This window comes from Salvelinus sp. IW2-2015, linkage group LG4q.1:29 (assembly GCF_002910315.2).
Source record: "Salvelinus sp. IW2-2015 linkage group LG4q.1:29, ASM291031v2, whole genome shotgun sequence".
Lineage (NCBI taxonomy): Eukaryota > Metazoa > Chordata > Actinopteri > Salmoniformes > Salmonidae > Salvelinus > Salvelinus sp. IW2-2015.
In genome coordinates, this window is record NC_036842.1 from 70,150,530 (window position 1) to 70,172,627 (window position 22,098).

The window sequence follows — 22,098 nt, forward strand, 5'->3', positions numbered from 1 at the left end:
TACGCCCACCCGCTTCTGGTGAGTTTTTAGCTTAATAGTGACTAATATACTGACAAACAGTCCAATATAGGGACCACAACTAACTTAAACAGTCCTGCAACTAAACGCTTTCTCCACTTTCCTCCCAAACACACCAGAGGGCTGCTGCAGGTGAATGAACATACACCTCTCAGTCTGGCTGTGTCACTGTGTCACTCTGAGGTGATTAACTCTGCCTCTGACAAGTGACACAACACTCTAAACTACGCTCTGTCCCCCTTTTTTCCTCCTCTCCTCTCTCACAACTTTCCTTCCATTTTCCTCTTTTCCACCACCTTTTCGTTCCTCCTAGGACGACACTCCATTTAGTATAATATGTTACGTTTCGTATGGTTACGTAAAACAAACTTAAGCTAAAGGCAAAAAAAAAGTAGGGTGGTTGGGAGGGCGTATAAAGAGAATGTCTAGCAACCATGGTTGCTCGGGGTGGACAGGTAGGTGTATAAAGCGAACATCTAGCAACCCAAAGGTTGCAAGTTCAAATCTCATCATGCATAACTTTAGCATTACTACTTTTTAGGTACTTTTTCATGTTTCTATTTTTTTTTTTAATAATTTATTAACCTATTCATTCGGGGAACACATATCTTTTTGTTTTTTTTACAGCTTTTCTGCTACATATACATACATTTTACATACATGATACTTTTATATACAACAATCACATAACAATAATACATTACCGAACATCAGCTCTTTAATGCCACCCCTCAGCCACACTCAGCTCATCCCACCTATCACCATAGACCACCCTCGTTTGGTTTCCATGTGCCATATATTTTTCAAATGTGCTGTGATGTTTTACATACATTCTGAACCTTTCTAATCGTATAGTATCCACAGATTGTGAACTAAAGATGAAAACCTTTTCTACAAGTATTATTATATAAAATCACCTAACACTGCTATTTGTAAAGTTAATTWTAAGTGGATGTTGTGATTTTTTAACCATTCCTGAACCTGTGACCAGAAACAAGGTACATAGGGGCAATACCAGAATAAATGATCTAGTGATTCTGTCTCTTCGCAGCAAAATATACAGAGATGAGACTGTTGTATGCCCCATATATATAGCATCCTGTTGGTGGCAAGAATGTTGTATAATAATTTAAATAGAAAAACTCAAGTGTCGAATCAAGTGTTGCTTTTTTGTATCAGTTCATTAACCATGTGCCATGGAATCGGTACATCGAAAATCTCTTCCCATTTATTTTGCCACCTGTATGGTGCAGCTGTCAACATTTTTTGTCCTCAAATTAAACTGGTATATTTTTATATTTATGCCAATTATTTTCATACAATTTGTATCTTTAATATATGGCAGACAAACAAGTTGCCTACCTTCTTCCACTTGCATCCTCCATTTTTGTGGTAATGCTGCAATCAATAGGTTCTAAGTCTGGATTGAGCAAACATTCCCATATATTTCTGATAGCTGCATATGTGACATAACGCCATCGTTTCTATTGATAATATCATTAATAAATATAATAAAATGTTCACACACAAAAATCAAAAAAGGATGTTTTATTATTAATCAGTATATTTGAGTTTAACCATAATATTTGTTCTCTCTTTTCTGGAGGATAAAACTGAAATTGTAACCAGCTTTGTATGGCTTGTTTAAGAAAGGGCGATACTTTAAACAAAATTAAATTTTCAATTAGTCAGAAATGAGAAGTCGTAGTCTGTATAAAGGCAAAAAGGCCAGTTTTGAACAAAGTATGAGCCTTTCTTAATAATCTACTGGAGAACCATTTTGGGTTTAAGTATAACGTATGTATGAGTGAAGCTTTTAGTGAGTGAGATGTTTAAATGTTTAATATTGAATCATTTTTTCCCCCCAAACTGGTATTCATTATATAAATAGGCACATTTAATTTTGTCTGGCTTAGCATTCCAAATTAAATGAAATATTTTTGCTCATATGATTTAAAAAACGRATTGTCTGGAGTTGGCATCGTCAGTAAACTGTGATAGGACCAAAGAGTTAATCAAGGTGATTTATCCATAAATAGACAAGTGTCTACCTCTCCATGGTTGCAGAATCTTATTTATTTTTGCTAACTTTCTATTGAAATTGATTGTGATAAGTTTATTTATATTTTTTGAGATATGAATACCAAGTATGTCTACTTCACCATCCYCCCATTTTATTAGTAAACTACAAGGTAGTGTAAACACTGTGTCTTTTAGCGATCCAATACGTAATATGGTACACTTGTCATAATTAGGTTTTTGTCGAGAGAGGCTAGAAAAGTGATCAAGATCTTCAATGAGACTGTGCAGGGATCCAGATTGTGGATTTAAGAAAAAACTTGAGTCATCGTCATACATTGACACTTTTGTTCTTATCTCCTGGATTTTTAACCCCTTGATGTTCTTGTTGAATCTATTTTAATAGCTAGCATTTCAATGGCCATAATAAATAGATAGGGAGACAATAGACAACCTTGTTTTACTCCTCTTAAAAGCTCAATACTTTCTGAGAAGTAACCATTATTTACTATTTTACACCTGGGGTTGCTGTACGATTGTATAAGAGATTCACCAAAATTAAAATACTCCAAGCATTTATATATAAATTCTAGTCGTACTTTATCAAATGCCTTTTCAAAATCTGCTATGAAGACCAGGCCTGGTATCTTTGACGTTTCAACTACTTAGCATGTTAGCTAACCCTTCCACTAACCTTAACCATTTTAGCTAACCCTAACCTTAACCCTTTTAGCTAACCCTAACTTTAACCCTTTGACCTAACTCCTAAACTTAACCGTAACCCCAACTCCTAGCCTATCTAACTAGTTAACGTTAGCCACCTAGCTATAATTCATAACATATCATATGTTTTGCAAATTCGTAACATATTTTGTAATATATCATACGAAATGGGTGATGGACATCCACAAATGAATACAACCATACAAAACTTGAGCGTCTGAGATTTACTTACAGAATAATACGAAATGCTCTGAGACCAGATTGCCTAGGCAGAAGTCACCCAATGACAAAATCCTTACTTGAGATCCACATACTCAAACTTCTTTTGCATAGATAAATAAAGCATTTACACGAGTTGTTTAACTTGCATGCAAATCAGATAGTTTCTGTGGGATCTCTATATAACTGATGTTGTTTCCTCTCATCTCTCTCTCTTCTCCTAGGTGACTACAGACCTGAGACAGAAGTGTACAGACTCCCACACGGGGACGTCAGCCTCAGCCCCCCTGGCTGCTGGGATCATCGCACTGGCTCTGGAAGCCAAGTGAGTTATCTCTGTTACACTCTAATATCTCCATTAACCTGCCGTCTCTCACACTAGAATATCTCTGTTAAACTGTCATCTCTCTCTCTACAACATCTCTATTCAATTCGTCTCTCAATAGAATATAGTCTCTCAATATCATAAGACAACCAACCGGAAAAGAGTAGTGTGTGGTGGAAGGTGAGCATGGCCAGCCAGTGATCAGCTCTGTAGACTAAACTCTTTAAAAAAAAGATGCTAAGTACAACCATATAGGATTCTTCGGTTAGTCCCCATAGGGAACCCTTTTTGGTGCTAGTTAGAATCCTTTGCAGATTGTAGTCTAGAGCCCAACTAATATGGGATTTCTGAGTCCGATAATGATACCGATTTTAGGGAGGCAAAAGTAACCAATTATTGATATATAGTTAGTCAAATCTATCTATGGTAGTGGATAAGAAAGCAAAAGTGTAGGTTTTTTAACAAAATATTAAAATTAACATTATTTAACAACATTTGATTTGTAGTTTACATGATAACCACCAAAAAGCAACTATATCCTCTATAAATACAAAACAATTGTTCAGTTTACCTTCTTAGGTTTGTGAAGATGTATCTATCTATGGCTGTGGATAAGAATGCAGAAGTGTTTGTGCTGAAGCACCACAAGCACACTAATAAACAAGGGGCTGAATGAATTAAACTTTGTCTCAAAGTAAATCTGAAACTGCACTGTTCACAAGTTCACAAACTTTGCTGTGAAATGCAGTAACATGCAGTTCGTCATGTCACCACTAGATGTGGTGACATTTGTGACATTTGTGACATTTGTCAATGTGTATTGAGTATATTCACTACAGTGCTTTACAACAGTCAAAGTCAAAGGCCATAAAGTGTTTCTTTACGGCAACCTTGCAATGAGAGGGGTCATCACTAGTTACCACAGCCACAAAGTCAGAAGGCCCGCCTACTTGAACAATGAGATGAGGGAGTGTGATGACACGTATGCTAGCTTGTGGTTCGTGGGAAATGACCAATCAGATGAGGGAGTGTGATGACGCCTATGCAGAGAGACGAGAGACATGCATTTATTTTATGTAGTGATCCATCCATCAATGATTTGGTTATTTATTAGCTATAATAAAACTAACCATTCTAAATGCAAAGTGGTAATCGGATGTCTTATTCAAACCCAGCTTGCGAGCTTATCATGATGTTTGCCCTTACTCATAGTTACTTGTCTTAACCCAAAATAGGTTTACTCCAATAGCTGCATTGTTTTTAAAATGGCATGTAGACAAACAAATTGACACATCTTGAATTTTTATTTTATTTTCAAAATCCACAATTTAAACATACAGAGTTTCACAGAAATTTCCATTTGACTTTGGGATAATTTAAGATGAAAACTTCAACCTTGTTACTTTATTTGGCACTTAGGCACTTTATTTAACTTAACATACCCTTGCAGTCCGCCAGTTTGCATCTCTGTACATAGGCATGGTCTTCAAGCTATGGAAGATGGCAAAACATTGTATAATAATAATAATWATTATTATTATTATTATTGATTTGCACTTTTCTAGACTCTTTAGAGTGTAAGGGGAAACTCACCACCCTTACTCCACTTACATACTCAAAAAAAAAAAAAATATTGGCCCATCCACCCCCCTCTACAGAGGACAAAAGTAACAGTTTTACATTTTTGTTTTCTACAAATATTTTGTTACACATTATTCATACAGTTTACATGCTTTTTTACGGTCATTCAACTTGTAATTACAAGTTGGACGCTCTGGCATCTTTCTAGAGCTCTGACTTTCTGACCTGAAGATCACTGACGTCATGATTTGACCTCGTTTTTTCCCCAAATTTCTAGTTGTCTTGAAAGCACCAATACTCTTGCAATGCCATGGGTGCCATGGGATCTTTAGTGACCACAGAGTTGTGATCATAAATTGGAACACCAATTTAAAGCCCCATCTTCTTCAAGTACTTAACACTTAAACATCATTCAAATGCAATGAATGTTGTAAAAGTGTTTGGTATAAATTATAGTGATTTGTCTTTGGCTTGTTCTTGTTCATTTCAGCAACATATTTTTCTTTGACTTTTGATTTTCTGTCTTTCCCTGGTGCCATTCATACATCTTTGTGCCCACAACTTGAAAGTGAACACCATTGAATGGGAGACTTTTACACTCCCAACTGAGTTTTTTTCCTGACAAACGTTGTGTATCTATTGAAGGTAAAAAAATATGATACAGGTCATTCAGAAATGATTCACACACCTTGACTTTTTCTACATTTTGATTTGTTACAGCCTGAATTTCAAATAGACTGACCTGACATTTTTTGTTACTGGCCTACACACAATACCCCATAATGTAAAAGTGGAAATGTTATTTTTCAGAATTTTTACAAATTAATAAAACATTACAAGCTGAAATGTCTTTAGTCAATAAGTATTCAACCTCTTTGTTATGACAAGCCTTAATACGTTCAGGAGTAATAATTTGCTTAACAAGTCACATAATAAGTTCATGGAGCCACTCTGTGTGCAATAATAGTGATTTTAACATGATTTCTGAATGACTACCTCATCTCTGTACCACACATACAATTACAGTGCATTCGGAAATTATTCAGACCCATTGACTTTTTCAACATTTTGTTAAGTTAAGCCTTATTCCAAAATGGATTAAATAGTTTTTTTCCTCATCAATCTACACACAATACCCCATAATGACAAAGCAAAAACAGTTTTATTTATTTTTTGCTAATTGATAAAAAAACACTGAAATATCACATTTAACATATAAGTATTCAGACCCTTTGCTCAGTACTTTGTTGAAGCACCTTTGGCAGCGATTATAGCCTCGAGTCTTCTTGGGTATGACGCTACAAGCTTGGCACACCTGTATTTGAGGAGTTTCTCCCATTCTTCTATACAGCTCCTCTCAAGCTTTGTCAGGTTGGATGGGGAGCGTCGCTGCACAGCTATTTTCAGGTCTCTCCAGAGATGTTGGATCGGGTTTAAGTCCGGGTACTGGCTGGGCCACTCAAGGACATTCAGAGACTTGTCCCGAAGTCACTCCTGCGTTGTCTTTGCTGTGTGCTTAGGGTCTGAGGTCTGAGGTCCTGAGCGCTCTGGAATAGGTTTTGATCAAGGATCTCTCTGTACTTTGTTCCGTTACTCTTTCCCTCGGTCATGACTAGTCTCCCATTCCCTGCCGCTGAAAGACACAGCATGATGCTGCCACCACCATGCATCACCATAGGGATGGTGCCACGTTTCCTCCAGACTAGGGCTGTGGTGGTCACAAAATTTCATCAGTCGGGGATTGTCAAGCAAATAACTGTCAATCTCATGGTGATTGACCATTAATTATCATAAACACATTTAACATCTCCTGGCTTCCACACATTCCACACATTTTAAAAAGTATAATAAATCCATGTAATATAGCCTACACCTTCACAATGAATCCATTATTTATTTTAGACAGGTCTAAAGAAGCATGATATGAAGAAAATGTAGTCGATTTCAGAAGAAAAGAATAGCATACTCTGAGTTGTCRTTATGTTAGGTTCTGATGTGGCTGTGCCAAATGGCTGTGGGCTACACTAGTTCATTTAGCAGACAAGATTTGTTTATAATTCTGTGGCATTATTTTATAGTATGAAGAATACAATTGAACAAAGCTGAATAAAATATAAATATTTTCTCCAAACGATTTGAGGGAGTGCGGCTATTCTGCGTAAAGTTGTTAACAAAGAAGTAGGTACTTCTATATGCTTAATTTAGAGTTATTAATGTAACTCTAGTTGTTCTACAAATGTTGGACTATATGTTTTGATTTATAATACATTGTAAGGCTGCAAGATGAGACTCTAATGCTGATTTGAAAAAAGTTGCTTGAAAGGCATGAGCTCTGCTTTTTTTGCGCAGGTTGTACACACTCTAATACTCTCTCATTCACAATTTGACAAGCACTTGATAATGCCTCGAATTTCACGGCAGCATCCCCTTTGTGGCCATAATGCACCCTAAACCTTCCGGAGACACCTGAAACTCCACCTCTTTAAGGAATACCTAGGATAGGATAAAGTAATCCTTCTAAACCCCCCCTTAAAAGAGTTAGATGCACTATTGTAAAGTGGTTGTTCCACTGGATATCATAAGGTGAATGCACCAATTTGTAAGTCGCTCTGGATAAGAGCGTCTGCTAAATGACTTAAATGTAAATGTAAATGTAAACAAATCCTGCCTTTTGCGCCCCGGAGTGCTGCTTTGTGCCCAGAATGTGCTGCGCAATCCGAAGCGTCTCTCACTCACATGGCTCTCCATCACATGATCGGGTCTTTCTCACAGGATACAAGTTAAGACAGACACATCGGCGACGCAACTGCGAGCGTCCTTATCCAATTCCGAGGTGCATATTGAAGATATTGGATGAACTGTCCACATTTACTTTATGTCAGCCAACAAGATGAGTAGGCCAAACGAACAGCAAAAGCACTAGCCTATGTCAATCTACTATTTCCCATAGTACAAAAGTCAACCTATTCTATTCTGCGCGAGAAATAAATATTCCAAACAGTCTGCGACAGTTGTGGGATGCGATAGATCGTAAATTAATACAACCACTAGCATTAAAAAAAACATGTTTTATGCAAAGTGGCTAACGCAACAGATCAGAACGTTTTGCTTAAAATGTTGATAAACTATTAGGCTATTTGTTCACATTATAAGCGCAGCAATGCGCAGATGGTAGTAGGCTATAAGCGTGAATGTTCCATTAGCGGAAAACACCATTATCAAAAGTGACCACAAATGCAATTATGCATGTAATGCTTTTATTATAAAGGTGCATTTTTATGACGAAAATGATCTTCCCCAAATGTGAAACTCAAACGCTGCTTATATACACTACCGTTCAAATGTTTGGGGTCACTTAGAAATGTCCTTGTTTTTGAAAGGAAAACATATTTTTTGTCCATTAAAATAACATCAAATTGATCATAAATGCAGTGTAGACATTGTTAATGTTGTTCTGGCTCAAAATGGCCAGAAACAAAGAACTTGCTTCTGAAACTTGTCAGTCTATTCTTGTTCTGAGAAATGAAGGCTATTCCATGTTAGAAATTGCCAAGAAACTGAAGCTCTCGTACAACGCTGTGTACTACACCCTTCACAGAACAGCGCAAACTGTCTCTAACCAGAATAGAAAGAGGAGTGGGAGGCCCCGGTGCACAACTGAGCAAGAGGACAAGTACATTAGAGTGTCTAGTTTGAGAAATAGACGCCTCACAAGTCCTCAACAGGCAGCTTCATTAAATAGTACCCACAAAACACCAGTCTCAAAGTCAAGGCGACTCCGGGAGGTGACTCCGAGATGCTGGCCTTCTAGGCAGAGTTCCTTTGTCCAGTGTCTGTGTTCTTTTGCCCATCTTCATCCTTTCTTTTTATTGGCCAGTCTGAGATATGGCTTTTTCTTTGCAACTCGGCCTATAAGGCCATCATCCCGGAGTTGCCTCTTCACTGTTGCGCAACATTGAAGTGTTTGATTAGATTTTCAAAAACATTCGCATTGATGTCAGAGTGATTAGAGAGCCAATAGAGTGCTGAGTACCAGGCAGTTAGCAACTTTGGTAGGCTACTAATGACCAGCAGCATCAGAGCTTGGAGAAGCATGATTACCGTGACTAAACGGTCATGTGTAATTTGACTGCCTTCATGACTCGTGACCGCTGGTGTGGCGGTAATATGGTCACCGCAACAGCCCTACTCCAGACGTGCTTGGCATTTAGGCCAAAGAGTTTCATCAGACCAGAAAATCTTGTTTCTAATGGTCTGAGAGTCCTTTAGGTGCCTTTTGGCAAACTCCAATTGAGCTGTCATGTGCCTTTTACTGAGGAGTGGCTTCCATCTGGCCACTCTACCATAAAGGCCTGATTGGTGGYGTACTACAGAGATGGTTGTCATTCAGGAAGGTTCTCCCATCTCCACAGAGGAACTCTGGAGCTCTGTCAGAGTGACCATCGGGTTCTTGGTCACCACCCTGACCAAGGCCCTTCAGCCCTGATTGCTCAGTTTGGCCGGGCTGCCAGCTCTAGGAAGAGTCTTGGTAGTTCCAAACTTCTTCCATTTAAGAATGATGGAGGCCACTGTGTTCTTAGGGACCTTCAATGCTGCAGAAATGTTTTGGTACCCTTCCCCAGATCTGTGCCTCGACACAATCCTGTCTCGGAGCTCTAAGGACAATTCCTTCGACCCCATGGCTTGGTTTTTGCTCTGACATGCACTGTCAACTGTGGGACCTTATATAGACTGGTGTGTGCCTTTCCAAATCATGTCCAATCAATTTAATGTATCACAGGTGGACTCCAATCAAGTTGTAGAAACATCTGAAGGATGATCAATGGAAACAGGATGCACCTGAGCTCAATTTTGAGTCTCATAGCAAAGGGTCTGAATACTTTTGTAAATAAGGTAATTTCTTATTTTTTTATGTATACATTTGCTAGCATTTCTAAAAACCTGTTTTTCCTTTGACATTATTGGGTATTGTGTGTAGATTGATGAGGAAAACATTTATTTAATCAATTTTAGAATACAGCTGTAAGGTAACACAATGTGGAAAAGGTCAAGGGGTCTGAATACTTTCCATATGCACTGTGTCTGTAAAGTCTCTCAGTCGAGCAGTGCATTTCAAACACAGATTCAACCACAAAGACCCGGGAGGTTTTGCAATGCCTCGCTAAATAGGGCACCTATTGGTAGATGGGTCAAAATAAAAAAGCAGGCATTGAATATCCCTTTGACCATGGTGAAGTTATTCATTACGCTTTGGATGGTGGATGGAGTAACTACATGCGTCCTTCCTAACTCAGCCGCTGGAGAGGAAGGACACCGCTCAGGGATTTCACCATGAGGCCAATGGTGACTTTAAAACAGTGAATGAAGTTTAATGGCTGTGGTAGGATAAAACTGAGGATGGATCAACAACATTGTAGTTACTCCACAATACTAACCTAATTGACAGAGTGAAAGAAGGAAGCCTGTACAGAATAAAAATATTCCAAAACATCCATCCTGTTTGCAACAAGGCATTCAAATAATAATGCAAAAAATATGGAAAAGCAATTCACATTTTGTCCTGAATACAAAGTGCTGTGTTTGGGGCAAATCCAATGCAACACATTATTGAGTAACAATCTACATATTTTCAAGCATAGTGGTTATGGGTATGCTTGTAATCATTACGTTTTTCAGGAAACAAACATAAAGAATGAAGCTAAGCACAGGCTAAATCATAGAGAAAAACCTGGTTCAGTCTGCTTTCCACCAGACCCTGGGAGAGTAATTCACCTTTCAGCAGGACAATAACCTAAAACACAAGTCCAAATCTACACTGAAGTTTCTTACCAAGAAGATAGTGAATGTTCCTGAGTGGCCAAGTTACAGTTTTGACTTATCTACTTGAAAATCTATGGCAGGACCTGAAAATGGTTGTCTAGCAATGTTCAACAAATGTTGCACAATCCAGGTGTGGAAAGCTCTTTGAGACTTACACAGAAAGACTGTAATCATTGCCAAAGTATTGACAAAGTATCTACAAAGTATTGACTGTGAATACGTATGTAAATTAGATATTTCTGTATTTCATTTTAAATACATTTTCTAAAAACATATTTTCAGTTTGTCATTATGGGGTATTGTGTGTAGATGGGTGAGGGAACAAATATATTTAATCCATTTTGAATTCAGGCTGTAACACAACAAAATGGGGAATAAGTCAAGGGATATAAATACTTTCTGAAGGCCCTGTATGTTACTATTAGGATGAAAGACTTTTAGGGAAACTAACAAAATGAGAGGGTCATGGCTAGAAGGGATCCAACTTTAGTCAGAATTTACTTTTCGTAGCGGGTTTATAACTTACACAGCAGTTAGGAGAATAAACGTGTCAGGTTAGGAGAATTAGGTTGAGGTTAGGAAAAGGGTTAGCTAAAATGCAAAAAATGCTAAAATCTACTTTAGACGTAAATTTGACAAATGCTTGATTCCATCTAGACATGATCCAATGTGAGCTTGTTATGACAAGCACACGCTAGCTGTTCATTATGAAAATGTTTTCTTTCTGAAACTATAATGTAAATTACACTGTTATTCAGTACAAAATGTATCATCTATATATTTCAAATGTAAATGGCATGCACTGATGACTGAAAACATTAATGCAGGAAAATGCTTTCCGCACTGGTTTAAGTCACACACGTTCTAATTTAGTTAGCTACAGTTGAAGGTGGAAGTTTACATATATAAAAGCAGGGCATTTTATCTGAGAATTTTAGAACTAGGACACTGTCTCGTTGGCCTAACGTTATATCCTAATTTGACTTTGGTGCAGGTCATGTTGTTATTCGCATTACCGTCTCTGGTAAACACGCACTATATCAAATAAAATCAATGTTTATTTGTCACATGTACAGGAAACCGAAGGTGTAAACGGTACAGATAATGGTTACTTGCATAGTGGAGCCTTTTGTTTAGATGTGTAGCTAGCTAAACAGTGAACCATAATCCCAACTCATAATGTTACTACCATGCATGAATCTGCAGATAACTGAAGTTCACCAACTAGGTTCAATGTTAGCTAGCTAGCTAACATTAGGCTATAACAAGCAATGCAAATTGCTTTTTGAGATACAAAATAATATTACTACACAGATCATACACGTAACATTATCTAGCGAGCCAGCCAACTAATGTTAGCTAGCTAGCCCCTGTATGCTTTAACTTGCAATGAAAATGACTTTCTGACCAAATTTGAACATGTAGTATCTGAAAATGTAGCTAGCTAGACTCTCTTACCCGTATACATCGCTTCTCCCTCTCTGTCACGGATGTCATGGTTGCCCTTAGTTTGAAGATGTAATCCGGAGACAGGTGTTTTATACAACAGCCTTCTGTGTGTTCTCTTTTCGACTCCCTCCGCAAATTTGTAAACTCCAGAATTTTCTCCATCTCCTGAACTATCATACTGTTTCCACATTCCACTGATTTCAAAACTCAGTCAACTTCTTCATTGCAGAAGCATGCTACATGGCAGACCAATCCGAACTAATCTCTCGGCATGTCCAGCCCATCAATTATCTCAGCCGTGGCTAGCGGGAAGGTTCCTGTCTCTTACAATTCCAACTATTGAATCCTGCAAGATACTGTTCTTAACCTTTTCACACGTACCAACAAACGGGTGTGATCTATTCTACAGTGGTCCCTGCAGGGTATGTGTCACAGCTATTGAAAGCAGAGGACCAAGGTGCAGCGTGGTGAGCGTTCATTTGATTTATTTGATCAAAATGACGCCGAACAAAACAACAAACACTACAAAAACAAACCGTGAAGCTACAGGCTATATGCCCTAAACAAAAGTCAACTTCCCACAAAGACAGGTGGAAAAAAGGGCTACCTAAGTATGGTTCCCAATCAGAGACAACGATAGACAGCTGTCCCTGATTGAGAACCATACCCGGCCAAAACGTAGAAATAGAAAATCATAGAAACACAAAACATAGAATGCCCACCCCAACTCACGCCCTGACCAAACCAAAATAGAGACATAAAAAGGATCTCTAAGGTCAGGGCGTGACAGTATGCTCAAACTGGTTTGATTAACGTCCAGTTTAGATTGATGCAACAGTCAGCATTTGAGCTAGCCACACTGTTTTTTCACAGAAACATTTTGCACAAACACAGTCCTTACAAAGTTATGTCCTGAATGTGACAAGTTTATTTTTGGATGCAATGTTCAGACATTCACAGAAGTAGCWACAGCATAACACAATCATCCAAACCGGAAAATGTAAGCAAGATTAGTCCTAGCGCTAACTGAGGTCATATTTACATAACTCTCGGCAGACAGAAATCACAATATGAATGAGCTAATAGCAATTACTATTTATAATTCATCACATCACAGGTGAGCTCAACGTTGATCAAAATAATTGAGTAAAACACTTTCTAGAAGTCGAAAGTAATCCGATGATGGGTAGTTTGGGTAGTCGAAGAAGCCGGTGTTTGGAGGATATATTGGCACGGCTGTTGTTAGGCAAACCGTGCCAATATATTCTCTAAACACCAGCTTCGAGGGCATAATCACTTTTATACAACGGGTTACCAACATATTCAAAGTATTTTCATAAAAAACTTTATTTTGATTAATTTATTCATACTATTTCATCCTTCCACAAGATATAGCCTTGTCACAAATCTAGGTTTGCTACCCAAGCCAGCTGGTCATTTGTTCTATCGTTTCGGTTGCTAGAAACGAGACCCAATCGTTCAGTCTTTTTGTTATGTATCTATGGACGCGACCCAGTCGTTCATTCTAAATGTTCCATTGCCATACTGGCTGGCAACGTTCTTATCCCTTGCTTGCTATCTAGCCAACTATGGCTAACTTACAGACAGAATAACAGCAAAGTAGCTGCATTTGCATTTGTTTAAGCTGTTTTCTAGTGACATTTATTTGGATGCATCCATAACAATGAGCTAATGAGGCGCAATTTCGCCTGGCATAGAAAATGTGCTCACTCTTCCGGACACTGTTGTTCAGAGGCGCTAGCCAACAACACAGCTAACACAATCACTTCAAACTGAAGCTGGAAAGATAGCAAACTAGCTGCACTTCATTTCGTTTGACCTTTTTTCAATTGACATTTCTTTGTATATATCCATAAAAATTATGCCAGCTGATTTATGATTTCAACTGAATGAGAAACGATGCCTGTCTGTACGTCTCGTCCCGACACATTCGTTACTATAGGACAGATGGAGATCGAATTTGAATATTGAAACAATGTTGCAAATGTCAGGCGAGATAGACAGCAAGGTTTATACAAATCTCTGCTGTTGAAAACTAAATGTTAGTCTAAATGAAATGTGAGATAATGTCTAGATGCTTTTGATAGTGGAGATCTAGTTTATAAATTGCTTGGCTGGGCTGATGAGACAGTGGATTGCGTAGTCAGATGGAACAGAGTAAATAGGCATTTTAACGTCATAGATTTAGCCGGTGGTAACTTGTGGAATAGACACAGGCTGGAATGCAGTTCTAACCAATCAGCATTCAGGATTAGACCCACCCATTGTATAATATGATGTTAAAGGTTCTGGGTAGAACACTTTGCCTTTACACGATCCCTCGTCTTCTTAAAAGGCTTCTTCAGATAAAAACGGTTCTTGGTAAAAACTCTATCCCTCCGCAAAGAATCCTTTTGGAACCTTTTGAGATACAGCCACTGTCAAACACACTCCACCCCCCTCCCACCCACACACATACACACATACACACATACACAGTGCTTGAGTTGGGCAGGAGCACACCAGAGCTGAGTACCGACACCTAAATGCTCTACTTCTTGAGCTTCTGTTCCTCTTATAGAATATTACCTCACAAGTATTGCGCCTAAATATAAACAGTACCGGTACTCAAAACGGGTACCGGCACCTATTTCAGTCCAACTCCAAGCATTGCACATACACACATACAGTACAAACATATACTGCATACTGGTAGTCATTGCCAATCCTCCATCCACTGCAGCAACAGTGAAGGGCATTGTGAAGGCATGGAGGAAGTTTGCTTCAATATACAGACAATGACAGTCCAAACCCAATAATTATCCAAAGTGTAGATCACCTCAGCATTTCCCCAGAGAGAGCAATAACAGGGCAGCTTGTATTTCCTCAGGAGATGGAATTCATGTAGATGGAATCATTTAATAGGGAGAGCACTGTTTTTCCAGCGAGGTGACATTGATTGGATGGAGTTTCATGTCTATTAATAACACATGAGAGAGTGTGAGACGTGAATGCTGATGGAGGGAGTGTGTGGATGTGGAAGGTTGTTGAGGTGAGAGTCTGCTGCTGCCTCTACTGCTGTCGCGCTGCGGAGTGGTTCTACTGCTTCTATTTTTGTCTTGGCCCGGCGCACGGCGGTGAGCAGCGAGGTGAGCAGTAAACCCATGTGATTCATGGTTTGATTATCTTCGCCCGCAGTACTCCTTTTCTCTGCTCACTACAAAGGCATTTTCTCCCTTAACGTCTAGTCCACTCTGCCCTACCTACCTACCTCCGCTAAATCAGCTGGAGAGATTTAATATGGCCCTTGTACTTAGTGCAATGTGACCTGTCCCAGCATCCTCCAAGAACAAAATCATTAGGAGCTACAAAAAGGCTAGTTGTCATTACTGACTGCTTTACTGGTGCTCCACTGTGGGTAGCGCCAAGTTCACACAGCTGGCCTGACCACGTGATCTGCCCCGAAATTACGAAGACAGTTGAAAACAGCCGCTCAGCTTGCTGTACTGTACCCTGTTATCCTACTATGAGGTTTTACTGTGTTTTCTCACTATTAAACACGGGTGTTTATGGCTACCTTTATAATGGTGCTGTTACTGGACACTGCTATTAAAACATTATGGACCACGTCCATTTCACAGCTGTGGGACCGACATGTCCCTGATATATCCCTTAGGCCTCTAGTGGTGATTGTATCCATCTTTTTTGTATTGTATGTTTTTATCTTTCCTATCTGCCTGTAGTATGAACCTGATATGGAGGGATATCTCACTCACTAGAATATCTCTGTTAAGCTCTCCTCTCTTTTATTAGAATATCTCTAACATAAAAATACATATATCTTTGTCTCTCTCTGTATAGTATGAACCTGACATGGAGGGACATGCAGCACCTGGTGGTAAGAACCTCTCACCCCGCCCACCTCAGCACGGACGACTGGAGTACCAATGGAGTGGGCCGCAGAGGTAACAGGAAAGCTCTCATTGGACATGCCTTGGATAACTGAACTACATGATAAATGGACTCACTTGACTCTTCATAACTTCTCTCATGCTTTTTCTGTTTCTCAGTGAGTCATTCGTATGGGTATGGTCTGCTGGATGCGGGGGCCATGGTGGCCCTGGCTCAGAACTGGACAAGTGTGGGCCCACAGCACCAGTGTGTTCTCACCATGCTCTCAGAGCCCAGGGACATAAGCAGCCGGATGCTGTTCAGTAAGACATTGGACGCCTGCTGGGGCAAACCAGAGTATGTCAGCTCTCTGGAGCACGTCCAGGCCCGCCTCACTCTCTCCTACAACCACAGAGGAAACCTGGCTATACACCTCATCAGCCCCCTAGGGACACGCTCTACCCTGCTGGCACCCAGGTACTCTCACACGCACACATCTACTGTAGAAATACAAAGGAAACCTCATCAACCTCATACAGTATTAGTCCGCTAGATACACAATCCCCCCAGGTAAACATACACACGTTCACAGAAAAACACATGCAGTGCTTGTTGTTTTTCATCTCTGTTCGCTTGAAGTACTGTGTATTTTTGACAGCCGGTCTGGGAGGTATTGCTCTTGAAGAGCCCTGCTCTTGAAGAGCCCTGTTGCTATGAGATGAATGCTTTCGGCTGTGAACCCTAACTACTCTCTGTTTCTCTCTCTCTGTTTTTGTCTCTCTGTCTCTATGTTTCTCTCTCTTTCTCTCTCCCCCTCTATCTTTGTCTCGCCCCGCTCTCTCTCCCCCTCTCTCTCTATCCCCCCGCCCCTCCTCTTCCCCATCTCCCTCCCCCTCTCTCTCTTTCTCCTGTCTCTCTTTCTATCCCCTCCTCTTTCTCTCCCCTCTTCACTCTCCCCCCGCACTCTCTCTCGATGTCTCTCTCTATCCCCCCCCCCTCTCCCTCTCTCGCTTCTCTCTACACCTCCTTCTCTCCTCGCTCTCGTTCTCCCTCCCTATGTCTCTTTCTATCTCCCCCCTCTCTCTCCTTGCCCTCTTTTCAGGCCTAAAGACTACTCATCAGAGGGATTTAATGACTGGGCCTTCATGACCACCCACTCGTGGATGAGGACCCTCGAGGGAGTGGACCCTGGAGATAGAGAACGTCTCAGAACAAGGGCACGACTATGGTAACAGGACATCTGTTACCTTCATACCCCTCCTCATATACGCCAGAGGCTCCGTGCTCCTCCATTCTTTCTCCTTTCCCTCCTCACTCCAGAAGGTCTCCTCTGATGTTGTTTTGTGCAGTCTCAGTGTAGCGAGGGAAATAAGATGAGTGCTTCTCTCTACTCCTCCACCTCCTCTTCATCCTTATTCCTGTCCACACGATATCACTTCACTCCCCATCTCTCTCTCTCTCTCTTCTCTCTCTCCTTCTCTCTCTCTCTCTCTCTCTCTCTCTCTCTCTCTCTCTTCTCTCTTCTCTCTCTCTCTCTCTCTCTCTCTCTCTCTCTCTCTCTCTCTCTCTCTCCTCTCTCTCTCTCTCTCTCTCTCTCTCGCTCTCTCTCTCTCTCTCTCTCTCTCTCTCTCTCTCTCTCTCTCTCTCTCTCTCTCTCTCTCTCTAAACATAAATATGGTTGTATTTACAATGGTGTTTGTTCTTCACTGGTTGCTTTTTTCTTGTTGCAACAAGAAGTATTTCACCCAATAGATATGGGATTTTATCAAAATAGGATTTGTTTTCGAATTCTTTGTGGATCTGTGTAATCTGAGGGAAATATGTGTCTCTAATATGGTCATACATTTGACAGAAGGTTAGGAAGTGCTGCTCAGTTTCCACCTCATTTTGTGGGCAGTGTGCACATAGCCTGTCTTCTCTTGAGAGCCAGGTCTGCCTTTGGCGGCCTCTCTCAATAGCAAGGCTATGCTCACTGAGTCTGTACATGGTCAAAGCTTTCCTTAATTTTGGGTATGTCACAGTGGTCAGGTATTCTTCTACTGTGTACTCTCTGTTTAGGGCAAAATAGCATTCTAGTTTGCTCAGTTATTTGGTTTATTCTTTCCAATGTGTCAAGTAATTATATTTTAGTTTTCTCATGATTTGGTTGGGTCTAATTGTGTTGCTATCCTGGGACTCTGTGGCGTCTGTTTGTGTTTGTGAACAAAGCCCCAGGACCAGCTTGCGTATGGGAACTCTTCTCCAGGTTCATCTCTCTGTAAGTGATGGCTTTGTTATGTAAGGTTTGGGTTGCAGATTTCAACAGCTCTTTTCTGAATTTTGATCATTAGCGGGTATCGGCCTAATTCTGCTCTGCATGCATTATTTGGTGTTTTACGTTGTACATGGAGGATATTTTTGCAGAATTCTGTATGCAGAGTCTCAATTTGGTGTTTGTCCCATTATGTGAATTATTGGTTGGTGAGCGGACCCCAGACCTCATAACCATAAAGTGTTAATCAAATCAAATCAAATTGTATTGTTCACATACACACATTTAGCAGATGTTATTGCGGGAGTAGCGGAATGCTTGTGTTCCTAGCTCCAACAGTGCAGTAGTATCTAACAATTCAATGGGTTCTAAAACTGATTCAAGTATTTTTAGCCAGATCCGAATTGGTATGTCGAATTTGATGTTCCTTTTGATGGCGTAGAAGACCCTTCTTGACTTGTCTCTCAGATTGTTCAGAGCTTTGTGGAAGTTACCTGTGGCGCTGATGTTTAGGCCGAGGTATGTATTTTTTTGTGTGCTCTAGTGCAACGGTGTCTAGATGAAATTTGTATTTGCGATCCTGGCAACTGGACCTTTTTTGGAAAACCATTATTTTTGTCTTACTGAGATTTACAGTGCATTCGGAAAGTATTCAGACCCCTTAACTTTTCCCACATTTTGTTACGTTACAGCCTTATCAATCTACACACAATACCCCATAATGACAAAGCAAAAGCTTTGTCAAACATTTTTGTAAATGTATAAATAAAATAAAAACTGAAATATCACATTTACATAAGTATTCAGACCCTTTACTCAGTACTTTGTTGAAGCACCTTTGGCAGTGATTACAGCCGAGTCTTCTTGGGTATAACGCTACAAGCTTGGCACACCTGTATTTCAGGAGTTTCTCCCATTCTTCTCTGCAGATCCTCTCAAGCTCTGTCAGGTTGGACGGGGAGCGTCGCTGCACAGCTATTTTCAGGTCTCTCCAGAGATGCTGGATTGGGTTCAAGTCCGGGCTCTGGCTGGGCAACTCAAGGACATTCAGGMACTTGTACCGAAGCCACTCCTGTGTTGTCTTGGCTTTGTGCTTAGGGTCGTTGTCCTGTTGGAAGGTGAACCTTCACCTCAGTCTGAGGTCCTGAGCGCTCTGGAGCAGGTTTTCATCAAGGATCTCTCTGTACTTTGCTCCGTTCAACTTTCCCTCAATCCTGACTGGTCTCCCAGTCCCTGCCGCTGAAAAACATTCCCACAGCATGATACTGCCACCACCATGCTTCACTGTAGAGATGGTGCCAGGTTTCCTTCAGACGTGACACTTGGCAATCAGGCCAAAGATTTCAATCTTGGTGTCATCAGACCAGAGAATCTTGTTTCTCATGGTCTGAGAGTCCTTTAGGTGCCTTTTGGCAAACTTCAAGCAGGCTGTCACTCTACCATAATTGTATTTTTAATTTAATTTAATTTAACCTTTATTTAAATAGGTAAGTCAGTTAAGAACAAATTCTTATTTTACAATGACGGCCTACCCCGGCCAAACCCTCCCCCAACCCGGACTATGCTGGGTCAATTGTGTGCCGCCCTATGGGACTCCTGATACAGCCTGGGATCGAACCAGGGTCTGTAGTGACACCTGTAGCACTGAATTGCAGTGCCTTAGACTGCTGCGCCACTCGGGAGCCCAAATAAAGGCCTGATTGGTGGACTGCTGCAGAGATGGTTGTCCTTCTGGAAGTTTCTCTCATCTCCACAGAGGAACTGGAGCTCTGTCAGAGTGACCATCGGATTCTTGGTCACCTCCCTGACCAAGGACCTTCTCCCCCGATTACTCAGGTGGTTCCAAACGACTTCCATTTAACAATGAGGCCACTGTGTTCTTGGGGACCTTCAATGCTGCACACATTTTTTTGTACCCTTACCCAGGTCTGTGCCTCAACACAATCCTGCCTCAGAGCTCTACGGACAATTCTTTCGACCTCATTTAATCTTTATTTGTTTTATTTAACTAGGTAAGTCAGTTAAGAGCGAATTCTTATTTACAATGACGGCCTACCCCAGCCGAACCCTAACTCAGACGACGCTGGGACAATTGTGCGCTGCCCTATAGGACTCCCAACCACGGCCGGTTGTAATACAGCCTGGAATCGAACCAGGGTCTGTAGTGACGCCACTAGCACTGAGATGCAGTGCCTTAGACAACTGTGCCACTCGCGAGCCCCCTCATGGCTTGGTTTTTGCTCTGACATGCACTGTCAACTGTGGGACCTTATTTAGACTGGTGTGTGCCTTTCCAAATCATGTCCAATCAATTTAATTTACCACAGGTGGACTCCAATCAAGTTGTAGAAACATCTGAAGGATGATCAATGGAAACAGGATGCACCTGAGCTCAATTTCAAGTCTAATAGCAAATGGTCTGAATACTTATGTAAGTAAGGTATTTCTGTTTTCATTTTGTCATTATGGGGTAGTGTGTGTAGATTGAGGATTTGTTTTATTTAATCCATTTTAGAATGAGGCTGTAACGAAGCAAAATGTGGAAAAAGGGAACGGGTCTGAATACTTTCCGAATGCACTGTATATGTTGAAGACGGTGGGGGTGCATCCCTGTCTCACCCCACAGCCCTTGGGAAAGAAATGTGTGTTTTTTGCCAATCTTAACCGCACACTTGTTGTTTGTGTACATGGATTTTATAATGTTGTATGTTTTCCCCCAACACCGCTTTCCATCAATTTGTATAGCAGACCCTCATGCCAAATTGAGTCAGAAACGTTTTTGAAATCAACAAAGCATTAGAAGACAGCCTTTGTTTTGGTTTGTTTGCCAATTAGGGTGTGCAGTTTCTCTCTCTCTCTCTCTCTCTCTCTCTCTCTCTCTCTCTCTCTCTCTTTGGGACCCATCCCGACTCAAAGCGAACCAGCCAGACCCCCACTTCTGGGTCTGTATCATTATCATTATCAGCACTATCATTTACAACCCTTTTTTCGGCGTTGTTATATGTATTCATCTTAATGCGATGATGATATTCTCCTTTTCCTGCTTTATCCATCATTCTATCATTTCATAACGTTCTCTCCCTCCCTCTCTCTCTCTCTTACTTATTCTCACTCTCTCTCTCTCTCTCTCTCTCTCTCTCTCTCTCTCTCTCTCTCTCTCTCTCTCTCTCTCTCTCGTTCTTAGTCAGCCTTTCTTCTCCTCTCCCTTGGTTTGTCAGTCAGCTCACCTACCTCTTCCTTCTTCTCATCATTATATTACTATCTCTCTGACACACTCACCCAGTCTACCTCTCTCCTCTTGGGGGTATTGAATTGTTCATTCTCTTTGTTCTTCTTTCTCCTCTCTCTTGAGTTTGAAATGTGTTCACTCTCTCTCTTCCGCTCCTCTCTCCTCCCTCCTTTCTCTCCTCCCCCTCTCTCAGGTGTGTTGAGTCAGTTTACTCTGATCCTGTACGGTACGGGCTCCAGCTCCATTAACCCCTTGTCTCCTGACTTCCCCCGGCCGTCCAACAACAGCTGCAAGACCTTCGACGCCCAGCAGATCTGCATAGGTGAGACACACTGAGACAGCTAGCTAGCACTAAGATTCGTACTCTCTTTACACATTGAGACATCGCCCTCCATAGGTAACTGCTGGTACTGAGGATGGGACATGTTGAGTTCCTTGCTCATTGCTATGGACAGTATTCACTTACTTGACCTACTTATGAAGTTATCTAGCCTAGCTCAGGTCATAATATATTCAGTGTCTAGTTTGAGGGCTGCGCAAAACCATGAATACACATTTAATGCCAAGCCAAAC

The 22,098-nt window shown here is 40.8% G+C and overlaps 1 pseudogene; it reads left to right on the forward strand.

Moving 5' to 3' along the window:
• Positions 1-22,098, forward strand: part of LOC111962447 (furin-like) — a 260,162-nt pseudogene that overhangs the window by 230,477 nt on the left and 7,587 nt on the right.